Source organism: Polistes dominula, unplaced genomic scaffold (genome assembly GCF_049000335.1).
Source record: "Polistes dominula isolate Pdom_NZ unplaced genomic scaffold, Pdom_raw_medaka contig_84, whole genome shotgun sequence".
Classification (NCBI taxonomy): domain Eukaryota; kingdom Metazoa; phylum Arthropoda; class Insecta; order Hymenoptera; family Vespidae; genus Polistes; species Polistes dominula.
Window position 1 is genome coordinate 3,291,453 of NW_028300944.1, and position 13,035 is coordinate 3,304,487.

Sequence of the window (13,035 nt, forward strand, 5' to 3'; positions counted from 1 at the left end):
AAGAAAGTCAATGCCTGTTTTTGGGTCAGCCTGCTTATCCAGTACTTTACCCGGGATAGGCTTTACTCGCGGATACCGGAGCGTCGGACGTCAATATGTCAAAGAAAACTCAACCCTGGATGTTAACCAAATCTTTAATTCTTACCTGGTTTCCGGTGCTGGCCAATGAGAGATACAATCCAAATATGTTGACTGAAATTGGCGTTTGAAGGAAGGGTGCAGTTGTTAAATCACAATCACAATGTAGAATAACAATATAGTATATTTTAAAATTTAAATTTAGATTTAAATTGTTACACAATAAACACCTTGTTGCACACACACACACACAATTATTAATGAACAATGTTAACGGAATATTAATTTGGTAACAAATAAAGGACTTAGGCTTGCCAAGATTTATGATAGCAATAATAACTAAGAATAAAATGTTCGAAGACAATGACTAAGTTCTATTAAACAAGAGAGAGAGAACTTAGTAACAAAATTTAAATAAACTGATTGTAAATCAGGCCTAAGTTCAAAATACCAAGTTAATATTCATAAACCGTTGATAATCGAAACAGATCACACACGTACTTAACAAACACACGATTTAGATACACGCAGTAGTAGATTAATATAATATTACTTAAAATCAAAACTAAACGAACATTAGACAAATTTAAGAAACGTACTCAATAATTATATAAGGTGGATTTATAAGTACACTTGGAGTACTAGAACAAACTTAAGACAAATTTTTGACAAGTACCAAATGATTATATGAGATGGACTTATAAATGGACTTAGAAAATTATTACAAAACTAGTCAATCTTTAGATAAGTTTAGACACGTACTCGATGATAATTTAAGGTGGACTGACTTCGTGGACGAACGTAGCATCGCAAGAAGCGTCCGTTTCGGAAGAGTGGGAGTACCTCCCACTTACGCAAAAATGCTTCCTCCACTACTGACTTCCACACCGTGAGACCCAAGTCAAGGAGAAGAATTCGCTGACAAAAATATTAGTTACTATCAAGCGCGAATTCTTCGAAGAGAAATAGGTATTACTTACATTGGAATTTTATCAAGCGCGAATTCTTAGAAGAGAAATAAGTATTACTTACATTGGAATTTTATCAAGCGCGAATTCTCCGAAGAAAGATAAGTGTCAGTTACATTGGAATGTTATCAAGCGCGAGCTCCTGGGACTGCGCCGTCAGCAAAAATGCACGTGCAGACAGAATATGAGTAACGAATATAATATAATAAAGTATGAATATTTTATGCACATTGAAATAATAATTTAAAAACAATCATTCCATTATAACGTCGACCGATAAGTCAGTACTGGAAGAACGCAATGTCGGTATTACCGACATTTACTTATCGACTAAACTAGTTACCGACCGACACTGTCGGTAATGCAGATTTCTCTATGAACGACAATGGATTCTCAATACTCCAATTTATCCATCTACAAAATACAATTTATCGATGGTCGTTATAGGAAATACAGAATACTTTACATAGTATAATAACAATATGGAAAAGAAAAGATAATTACCAAATATTTAAGTATATATAGGTGAAAATAAGGTAATTAGGCGAACGAAAATATCTATTATAATTGATCTAATAACTAATGTAATACAAAGTATCGAATTAATATAAAAAAAAGTATGAGATATATGTATATATATAAAAAGAAAAATTTTTTCGCAAGGTTTACATAGTACTTATAGAACTATTTTCACGCAAAATTATACAAACTAAAGTTTAACAAAACTTAGAAAAATAAACAGATAATAATTTAATCGACAGAGTTAAATTTAAATTGGGTGTAGTGCACAAATTCGAATTTAGAGTCGGACGTGAAAGACAAAGATGGGTAATAAATATGTACTCACTATTCAGGATGACTAACAAAATATTTCATTGCGGTACCTCTAAAATCAATTACGTCCGTCGACATCGCAGAAGGTTAGTTATAATTTTGTATATTTTCGGGGCTACGATCAATTTTGACAGACCAGGGCACAAATTTTACGGGTTCTTTACTAAGGGCAATATCAAAACAATATAATTGTAAGCAGATTAAAACCACTGCATTTCATCCGCAATCGAACGGATCTTTGGAACGTTCTCATATTGTCCTTATTGAATATTTAAAACATTATATTAATAAAAGAAGCGAGTGGGATAAGTGGCTCACCCATGCAATGTTCGCTTATAATACTAGCACGCATGAGGGAACAAGATTCACCCCTCATGAATTGGTTTTTGGTAAACAGGCAAATGTGCCATCAGTAGATGTTATAACTGGAATCAATTTAGAAGATACCTACTTAGAATATTATTTGGATTTAGTTAATAAAATAAGAACCGCACAAAAGGCGGCAAGACAGAACTTGGTGGGAGCTAAAATTAAATCTAAATATTATTATGATAAAAATGCTAGAGGTCAAAAGCTTAAAGTTGGTCAGGATGTCTATCTTTTGAAACAGCCAACGTCTAAATTGGGAAACCAATATACTGGTCCCCACCAGGTCCTAGAAGTGCTACCCAAAAATAACATCAAAATTAGTTATAAAGGTAAAAGTAAGATTGTTCATAAAGATAAGTAAAATTGTCGAAATCTAAAAAGTAATCTTCTTTCGTAAATATTTGTATATTAAAATATTTTGCTAATATGTTTGTTTTGCCACTGACTGTACATTATCACCAGGAAGGATGAATTCCAAGGTTTGCTACGTCATCCTTTGTTGCGTCACGACGGCCTTCGCTCTCTTGGGTTACGACTGTGGTGGAAATTCTGCCAACATCAGCACGGTATCATTGCTGGAGACCGGGGAGTGTAATCTACCCGTGTCATCGCCCAACAAGTCGGTGACGTACGTGCAGCTGTTACAGCTGACAGACTATGATAATGTGCGCGTATATCAGTGCAGAGTGGAAATAGACAGAACAATTTATTACTGTGGAATGAGTTCGCATATCTCGGCGGTTCATAACGGTCGCCGCATTTATTTACTTGAAGTGTCTTCGAACGTTTGTAAGAGTATGATAAATACCGGTACACTTTCGTTGAACTCATTCACACAGATTAGTGGACTACGTGTTAACTCGACAGACTTTCGAAGTGTTACGTTAGCGGGTTCCATTACCACCGACGGTAGGTGTCAAGGCACCCAATATTCGGATACCGACGGTACGTGGGACAGTGTGGTTGTTCAAAGTGTAGTGCGCACAGACATTAGAATATACACGGGAATAGTGAAAAGTGGTGAGAACTTGATTTCTCTTAGGGGACATATATCGTGCACTTTTTCAGAGGGAACGTGTTTTACAGACGAAAACGGTTGTGCATTTTGGACAGTTGTTCCCGGTTCGTCGTGTAATTTTGAACGATATACGGCACTGTATGAGGGGTCCGCCACCAAAGTGACGTCATCAATCGCAATCTCACATATTACAACAATGTACTCGGTGACGGAGGGAGACACTGCCTTCGCGTTGATGGGTAAAAACGAGCTCCACATTTGCGGGTATACTCTGGTCACTACTGAACATCCCAAACTTTTTATCTTGGAAACAACAAGTGGTCATACGTTTACGTCAAAGGCAAAAATAACACCCCAAAACATGGATTTGTTTGCCTATATAAATTCAAAGTTCGTATACGTTGAGAAGCACCACCGTGACCAGCTGGAGTCTCTCTATATAAACATCTTACAACAGAAGTGTAACCTAGAACAACAGGTTATTCGAAACGCGTTGGCATTTGCGAACATTCTCCCAGATGTTTTTGCGTACACGGTCATGAAGAGGCCGGGGTACATGGCGGTGGTGGCCGGTGAAGTCGCGCATATTGTCAAGTGCACCCCTATTCCAGTGAAAATAAGACATTCGGAATTATGTTATAGAGAACTTCCCGTGATATATCAAAATTTAAGTGTTTATTTAAAACCAAAGTCGAGAATTTTAGTTAGAAAAGGTACTGAAGTACCGTGCAGCGCACTACTGCCACAGGAATATTTGATCGAGGGAACCTGGTATCAGCTGCTACCAAAGCCAACATACGTAAAGGATCCCCAAATTCTACTGCCAGACACGGATGTGGTCTGGAGATACATCGATGCGGGATCGCTCGCGACTAGTGGGATTTATACACAGGCGGATTTGGACGATCTCCGGGACCATGTAATGTTCCCTGTTGAGCAACCGTCTATTTTGAACACTATCGCGAGAGGAGCAGCTGGACATAAAGTGAAAGTTGACACGTTAAATCTTGTGGATTTTGTAGGTGAAAAGGGTGTTAGTGAATTAGCAGAAAGTGTGACCTCTAAACTTTGGAACGGTCTATTGAAATTCGGAACGGTCAGTTCTGCTATTCTTGGAATTGTGCTTATTTTTAAAGTAGTGAAATTGATCATAGACTCTGTTCTTCGAGGGTACGCCCTGCACACAGTTTATGGTTGGAGTTTACATATGTTGGGTGCAGTTTGGGGCTCAATCACGAGCCTACTCCTCCATTTGGGGCGCGGGAAGGATGCTCGGCCCACTCAAAATTCGGACAATGGAATTGAACTTCAGTCGGTGCGCACGGAGACACCAGAATCTTCAAGCGGTGACTCCGGGGCCGCCCAACCTACCTTGGATTCGAGAGGCTGCCAGACAGAAAATACACCTGGTAAGCGGGTTCAATTTCATATGGATGACGAAATCACTCAGAAATTTCGTTCGTTGCGAAGACCACGGGAGTAAATCCCATGGTTCTTCTTCTTAAGGGGGGAGGTGTCACGTCCAGTGACGTCTAAATTCGAATTTCGTGCACTACACCCAAAAGTTTTAAATTTGGTAAACTCTGTCGTATTTGAATATTATTAGTCTGTCTAATTTTTGCGTAAAAGTAATTTGTTAAACTTTAGTTCGTATAATTTTGCGTGAAAATAGTTCTATAAGTACTATGTAAACCTTGCGAGATAAATTTTTCTTTTTCTTTTTTATATATATATATATATATATATATACATATATCTCCTACTGTTTGTTTTAGTATATAAATTCGATACTTTGTATGTACATTAGTTATTAGATCAATTATAATAGATCATTTTCGTTCGCGCTAATGTACCTTATTTTCACGCTATATATACTTAAATATTTGGTAATTATGCTTTTCTTTTCCTTATTGTTATTATTCTTTGTAAAGATAATTCTGTATTTCCTATGAACGACCATCGATAAATTGTATTTTGTAGAATGGATAAAATAGAGTATTGAGAATCCATTGTCGTTCATAGAGGAATCTGCATTACCGACAGTGTCGGTCGGTAACTAGTTTAGTCGATAAGTAAATGTCGGTAATACCGACATTGCGTTCTTCCAGTACTGACTTATCGGTCGACGTTATATTGGAATGGTTGCTTTCTAAATTATTATTTCAATGTGCATAAAATATTCATACTTTATTATATTATATTCGTTACTCATATTCTGTCTGCACGTGCATTTTTGCTGACGGCGCAGTTCCAGGAGCTCGCGCTTGATAACATTCCAATGTAACTGACACTTATCTTTCTTCAGGAGAATTCGCGCTTGATAAAATTCCAATGTAAGTAAATACCTATTTTCTCTTCGAAGAATTCGCGCTTGATAGTAACTAATATTTTTGTCAGCGAATTCTTCTCCTTGACTTGGGTCTCACGGTGTGGAAGTCAGTAGTGGAGGAAGCATTTTTGCGTAAGTGGGAGGTACTCCCACTCTTCCGAAACGGACGCTTCTTGCGATGCTGCGTTCATCCATGAAGTCAGTCCACCTTAAATTATCATTGAGTACGTGTCTAAACTTTGTCTAAAATTTGTCTAAGAATTGTCTAAGTTTTTGTTCTAGTACTCCAAGTGTACTTATAAAGTCCACCTTATATAATTATTGAGTACGTGTCTTAAATTTGTCTAATATTCGTTTAGTTTTGATTTTTCTAAGTACATTTATTAAGTCCATCTCATAGAATCGTTTCTGTACTTATAAATGTCTATCATTTTGTTACAATTATAACTATCGAATGTGTATTTGAAATACTACAGGTTCTCTTACTTCGTCTATAATAATCTACTACTGCGTATATCCAAATCTTGTGTTCGTGAGTTGAACGATATCTGTGGTGTGATCTGGTTCGATTATCAACGATTTATGAATATTAACTTGGTATTTTGACTTAGCCTGATTTACAATCAGTTCATTTAAATTTTGTTACTAAGTTCTCTCTCTCTTGTTTAATAGAACTTAGTCATTGTCTTCGAACATTTTATTCTTAGTTATTATTGCTATCATAAATCTTTGCAAGCCTAAGTCCTTTATTTATTACCAAATTAATATTCCGTTAACATTGTTCATTAATAATTGTGTGTGTGTGCAACAAAGTGTTTATTGTGTAACAATTTAAATCTAAATTTAAATTTTAAAATATACTATATTGTTATTCTACATTGTGATTGTGATTTAACAACTGCACTTTTCCTTCAAACGCCAATTTCAGTCAGTATATTTGGATTGCATCTCCCATTGGCCAGCACCGGAAACCAGGTAAGAATTAAAGATTTGGTTAATATCCAGGGTTGAGTTTTCTTTGACATATTGACGTCCGACGCTCCGGTATCCGCGAGTAAAGCCTATCCCGGGTAAAGTACTGGATAAGCAGGCTGACCCAAAAACAGGCATTGACTTTCTTTCTCTTATCCGAGTAAACGACTGCAAGGTCGTGACCGGTTGAGAAATCTCTAAATTCGTTCTTACTCTTCAAGTAAGAACTGGTGACAGCGGCCACTCGTGAAATCTCTTCTCGAGACGTAACAAATTGTCGATAGAGGGGCATATAATAATAATTCTGAGCACTGTGCCGTGACTTGTAAGCTGTCCAACTGGTGCACGTGTGAATTAAAAGCACAAAATCACCGTGTGCTTTTTATCAAATAATTTTGTACGGCATTCTTACAAACCTATAGATCCATTCAAAATAATGAGAAAACACGTAGTTCCGTTAAAAAAAAGTAAGCAACAAGGTCGGAAAAAAATTTTGCTTTTTTGACAAAACTCCCGGTCTATTACATCATTTGATTATTAACAGCGTTTGTTTCATATAATTTAAATACTTATTCTAATTGATTATTCCGCAACGCTGAGAAAAAATCATGCAGCAAGGTAGAAACATCCTCCTATTTCCACTTGACTAAAGGATGATGTAAAACTACATAAAAGTAATTTACTTTGAAAGTATTGTATGCGTAGATAACATTTTTCCACATGCTGTAAATTTTTTTCGGTCCAAGGGTCTGTAGGCGGAAAAAATCATCAGAAAAAACTATGTAAAAAAATGTACTTTTGGGTGATATTTAAAACGACATTTTTCTGTACGGCATTTTATTAGTTTATTTTTATTTAAGGCTGCTGTCTACAAAAAATCAATGCCATACAAATCTATTAGTTCATATTTATAAGAGACTAACAAATATAAAAAATAAAAAAAAATAGATTAGTCATATAATCCCATCGGAACTTTGTAATGGACGATAGAGGGGCATAAAATAATAATTTTTAGCTCTATGCCGTGACTTGTAAACTGACCAACTGTGTGTATGTGTGAATTAAAAGCACAAAATCACCGTGTGCTTTTTATCAAATAATTTTGTACGCCATTTTTACAAACCTATAGATTTATCTAAAATAATAAGAAAACACGTAGTTCCGTTAAAAAACAGTAAGCAACAAAATTGGAAAAAAGTCTTGCTTTGTTGACAAAACTCCCGGTCTATTACATCATTTGATTATTAACAGCGTTTGTTTCATATAATTTAAATACTTATTTTAATTGATTATTCCGCAACGCTGAGAAAACATCATGCAACAAGGTAGAAACATCCTCCTATTTCCACTTGACTAAAGGATGATGTAAAACTACAAAAAAAGTAATTTACTTTGAAAGTATTGTATGCATAGATAACATTTTTCCACATGCTGTAAATTTTTTTCGGTCCAAGAGACTGTAGGCGGAAAAAATCATCAGAAAAATCTATGTGAGAAAATGTACATTTAGGTGATATTTGGAACGAAATTTTTTTGTACGGAATTTTAATAATTTATATTGTTTTATGAAAGGTGTCTACAAAAAATCAATGCCGTACAAATCTATTAGTTCATATTTATAAGAGACTAACAAATATAAAAAATAAAAAAAATAGATAGATAAGTCATATGATCCCATCGGAACATTGTAATGGACGATAGAGGGGCATAAAATAATAATTTTGAGCTCTATGCCGTGACTTGTAAACTGACCAACTGTGTGCATGTGTGAATTAAAAGCACAAAATCACCATGTGCTTTTTATCAAATAATTTTGTACGCCATTTTTACAAACTTATAGATCCATCTAAAATAATAAGAAAACACGTAGTTCCGGTAAAAAACAGTAAGCAACAAGGTTGGAAAAAAGTCTTGCTTTTTTGACAAAACTCCCGGTCTATTACATCATTTGATTATTAACAGCGTTTGTTTCATATAATTTAAATACTTATTTTAATTGATTATTCCGCAACGCTGAGAAAACATTATGCAACAAGGTAGAAACATCCTCCTATTTCCACTTGACTAAAGGATGATGTAAAACTACAAAAAAGTAATTTACTTTGAAAGTATTGTATGCATAGATAACATTTTTCCACATGCTGTAAATTTTTTTCGGTCCAAGAGTCTGTAGGCGGAAAACATCATCAGAAAAATCTATGTGAGAAAATGTACATTTAAGTGATATTTGGAACGAAATTTTTTTGTACGGAATTTTAATAATTTATATTGTTTTATGAAAGGTGTCTACAAAAAATCAATGCCGTACAAATCTATTAGTTCATATTTATAAGAAACTAATATAATATAAAATATAAGAAAAATCGATGTCATATGATCTCACCGGAATTTTGTAATGGACGAAACTTGTAATGGACCTATTCTAATTGATTATTCTGCAAAGCTGAGAAAACATCATGCAACAAGGTAGAAACATCCTCCTATTTCCACTTGACTAAAGGATGATGTAAAACTACATAAAAGTAATTTACTTTTTAAGTATTGTATGCATAGATAACATTTTTCCACATGCCTTAAATTTTTTTCGGTCCAAGGGTCTGTAGGCGGAAAAAATAATCAGAAAAATCTATGTAAAAAAATGTACTTTTGGTGATATTTTGAACGACATTTTTCTGTACGCCATTTAATTAGTTTATTTTTATTTAAGGCTGTTGTCTACAAAAAATCAATGCCGTACAAATCTATTAGTTCATATTTATAAGAGACTAATAAAATATAAAAAATAAAAAAAATAGATAGATAAGTCATATGATCCCATCGGAACTTTGTAATGGACGATAGAGGGGCATAAAATAATAATTTTGAGCACTATGCCGTGACTTGTAAGCTGTTCAACTGTGTGCATGTGTGAATTAAAAGCACAAAATCACCGTGTGCTTTTTATCAAATAATATTGTACGGCATTTTTACAAACCTATAGATCCATCTAAAATAATGAGAAAACACGTAGTTTCGGTTAAAAACAGTAAGCAACAAGGTAGGAAAAAAAGTTTTGCTTTTTTGACAAAACTCCCGGTCTATTACATCATATGATTATAACCAGCGTTTTTTTTCATATAATTTAAATACTTATTCTAATTGATTATTCCGCAACGCTGAGAAAACATCATGCAACAAGGTAGAAACATCCTCCTATTTCCACTTGACTAAAGGATGATGTAAAACTACATAAAACTAATTTACTTTGAAAGTATTGTATGCATAGATAGCATTTTTCCCCATGCTGTAAATTTTTTTCGGTCCAAGGGTCTGTAGGCGGAAAAAATCATCAGAAAAATCTATGTGAGAAAATGTACTTTTAGGTGATATTTAGAACGAAATTTTTTTGTACGGCATTTTAATAGTTTATTTTTATTTAAAGAAGTTGTCTACAAAAAATCATTGCTGTACAAATCTATTAGTTCATACTTATAAGAAACTAATATAATATAAAATATAAAAAAAATCGATGTCATATGATCCCACCGGAATTTTGTAATGGACGAAACTTGTAATTGACCTATTCTTAATGATTATTCCGCAACGCTGAGAAAACATCATGCAACAAGCTAGAAACATCCTCCTATTTCCACTTGACTAAAGGATGATGTAAAACTACATAAAAGTAATTTACTTTGAAAGTATTGTATGCATAGATTGCCTTTTTCCACATGCTGTAAATTTTTTTCGGTCCAAGGGTCTGTAGGCGGAAAAAAACATAAGAAAAATCTATGTGAGAAAATGTACTTTTAGGTGATATTTAGAACGAAATTTTTTTGTACGGCATTTTAATAGTTTATTTTTATTTAAAGAAGTTGTCTACAAAAAATCAATGCCGTACAAATCTATTAGTTCATATTTATAAGAGACTAATAAAATATAAAAAATAAAAAAAATAGATAGATAAGTCATATGATGCCATCGGAACTTTGTAATGGACGATAGAGGGGCATAAAATAATAATTTTGAGCACTATGCCGTGACTTGTAAGCTGTCTAACTGTGTGCATGTGTGAATTAAAAGCACAAAATCACCGTATGCTTTTTATCGTATAATTTTGTACGGCATTTTTACAAACCTATATATCCATCTAAAATAATGAGAAAAGACGTAGTTCCGGTAAAAAACAGTAAGCAACAAGGTAGGAAAAAAGTTTTGCTTTTTTGACAAAACTCCCGGTCTATTACATCATTTGATTATAACCAGCGTTTTTTTTCATATAATTAAAATACTTATTATAATTGATTATTTAGCAACGCTGAGAAAACATCATGCAACAAGGTAGAAACATGATCCTATTTCCACTTGACTAAAGGATGATGTAAAACTACATAAAAGTAATTTGCTTTGAAAGTATTGTATGCATAGATGACATTTTTCCACATGCTGTAAATTTTTTTCGGTCCAAGGGTCTGTAGGCGGAAAAAGTCATCAGAAAAATCTATGTGAGAAAATGTACTTTTAGGTGATATTTAGAACGAAATTTTTTTGTACGGCATTTTAATAGTTTATTTTTATTTAAAGAAGTTGTCTACAAAAAATCAATGTCGTACATATCTATTAGTTCATATTTATAAGATACTAATAATATATAAAATATAAAAAAAATAGGTAGATAAGTCATATGATCCCATCGGATCTTTTTAATGTACGATAGAGGGGCATAAAATAATAATTTTGAGCACAATGCCGTGACTTGTATGCTGTCCAACGGTGTGCATGTGTGAATTAAAAGCACAAAATCACCGTGTGCTTTTTATCGAATAATTTTGTACGGCATTTTTACAAATCTATAGATCCATCTAAAATAATGAGAAAACACATAGTTCCGTTAAAAAACAGTAAGCAACAAGGTCGGAAAAAGTTTTGCTTCTTTGACAAAACTCCCGGTCTATTACATCATTTGATTATTAACAGCGTTTGTTTCATATAATTTAAATACTTATTCTAATTGATTATTCCGCAACGCTGAGAAAACATCATGCAACAAGGTAGAAACATCCTCCTATTTCCACTTGACTAAAGGATGATGTAAAACTACATAAAAGTAATTTACTTTGAAGGTATTGTATGCATAGATGACATTTTTCCACATGCTGTAAATTTTTTTTCGGTCCAAGGGTCTGTAGGCGGAAAAAATCATCAGAAAAATCTATGTAAAAAAATGTACTTTTGGGTGATATTTTGAACGACATTTTTCTGTACGGCATTTTAATAGTTTATTTTTATTTAAGGCTGTCGTCTACATAAAATCAATGCCGTACAAATCAATTAGTTCATATTTATAAGAGACTAATAAAATATAAAAAATAAAAAAAATAGATAGATAAGTCATATGATGCTATCGGAACTTTGTAATGGACGATAGAGGGGCATAAAATAATAATTTTGAGCACTATGCCGTGACTTGTAAGCTGTCTAACTGTGTGCATGTGTGAATTAAAAGCACAAAATCACCGTATGCTTTTTATCGAATAATTTTGTACGGCATTTTTACAAACCTATATATCCATCTAAAATAATGAGAAAAGACGTAGTTCCGGTAAAAAACAGTAAGCAACAAGGTAGGAAAAAAGTTTTGCTTTTTTGACAAAACTCCCGGTCTATTACATCATATGATTATAACCAGCGTTTTTTTTCATATATTTTAAATACTTATTCTAATTGATTATTCCGCAACGCTGAGAAAACATCATGCAACAAGGTAGAAACATCCTCCTATTTCCACTTGACTAAAGGATGATGTAAAACTACATAAAAGTAATATACTTTGAAAGTATTGTATGCATAGATAGCATTTTTCTCCATGCTGTAAATTTTTTTCGGTCCAAGGGTCTGTAGGCGAAAAAAATCATCAGAAAAATCTATGTGAGAAAATGTACTTTTAGGTGATATTTAGAAAGAAATTTTTTTGTACGGCATTTTAATAGTTTATTTTTATTTAAGGAAGTTGTCTACAAAAAATCAATGCCGTACAAATCTATTAGTTCATATTTATAAGAAACTAATATAATATAAAATATAAGAAAAATCGATGTCATATGATCCCACCGGAATTTTGTAATGGACGGAACTTGTAATGGACCTATTTTAATTGATTATTCTGCAAAGCTGAGAAAACATCATGCAACAAGGTAGAAACATCCTCCTATTTCCACTTGACTAAAGAATGATGTAAAACTACATAAAAGTAATTTACTTTGAAGGTATTGTATGCATAGATGACATTTTTCCACATGCTGTAAATTTTTTTCGGTCCAAGGGTCTGTAGGCGGAAAAAAATCATCAGAAAAATCTATGTAAAAAAATGTACTTTTGGGTGATATTTTGAACGACATTTTTCTTTACGGCATTTTAATAGTTTATTTTTATTTAAGGCTGTTGTCTACATAAAATCAATGCCGTACAAATCTATTAGTTCATATTTA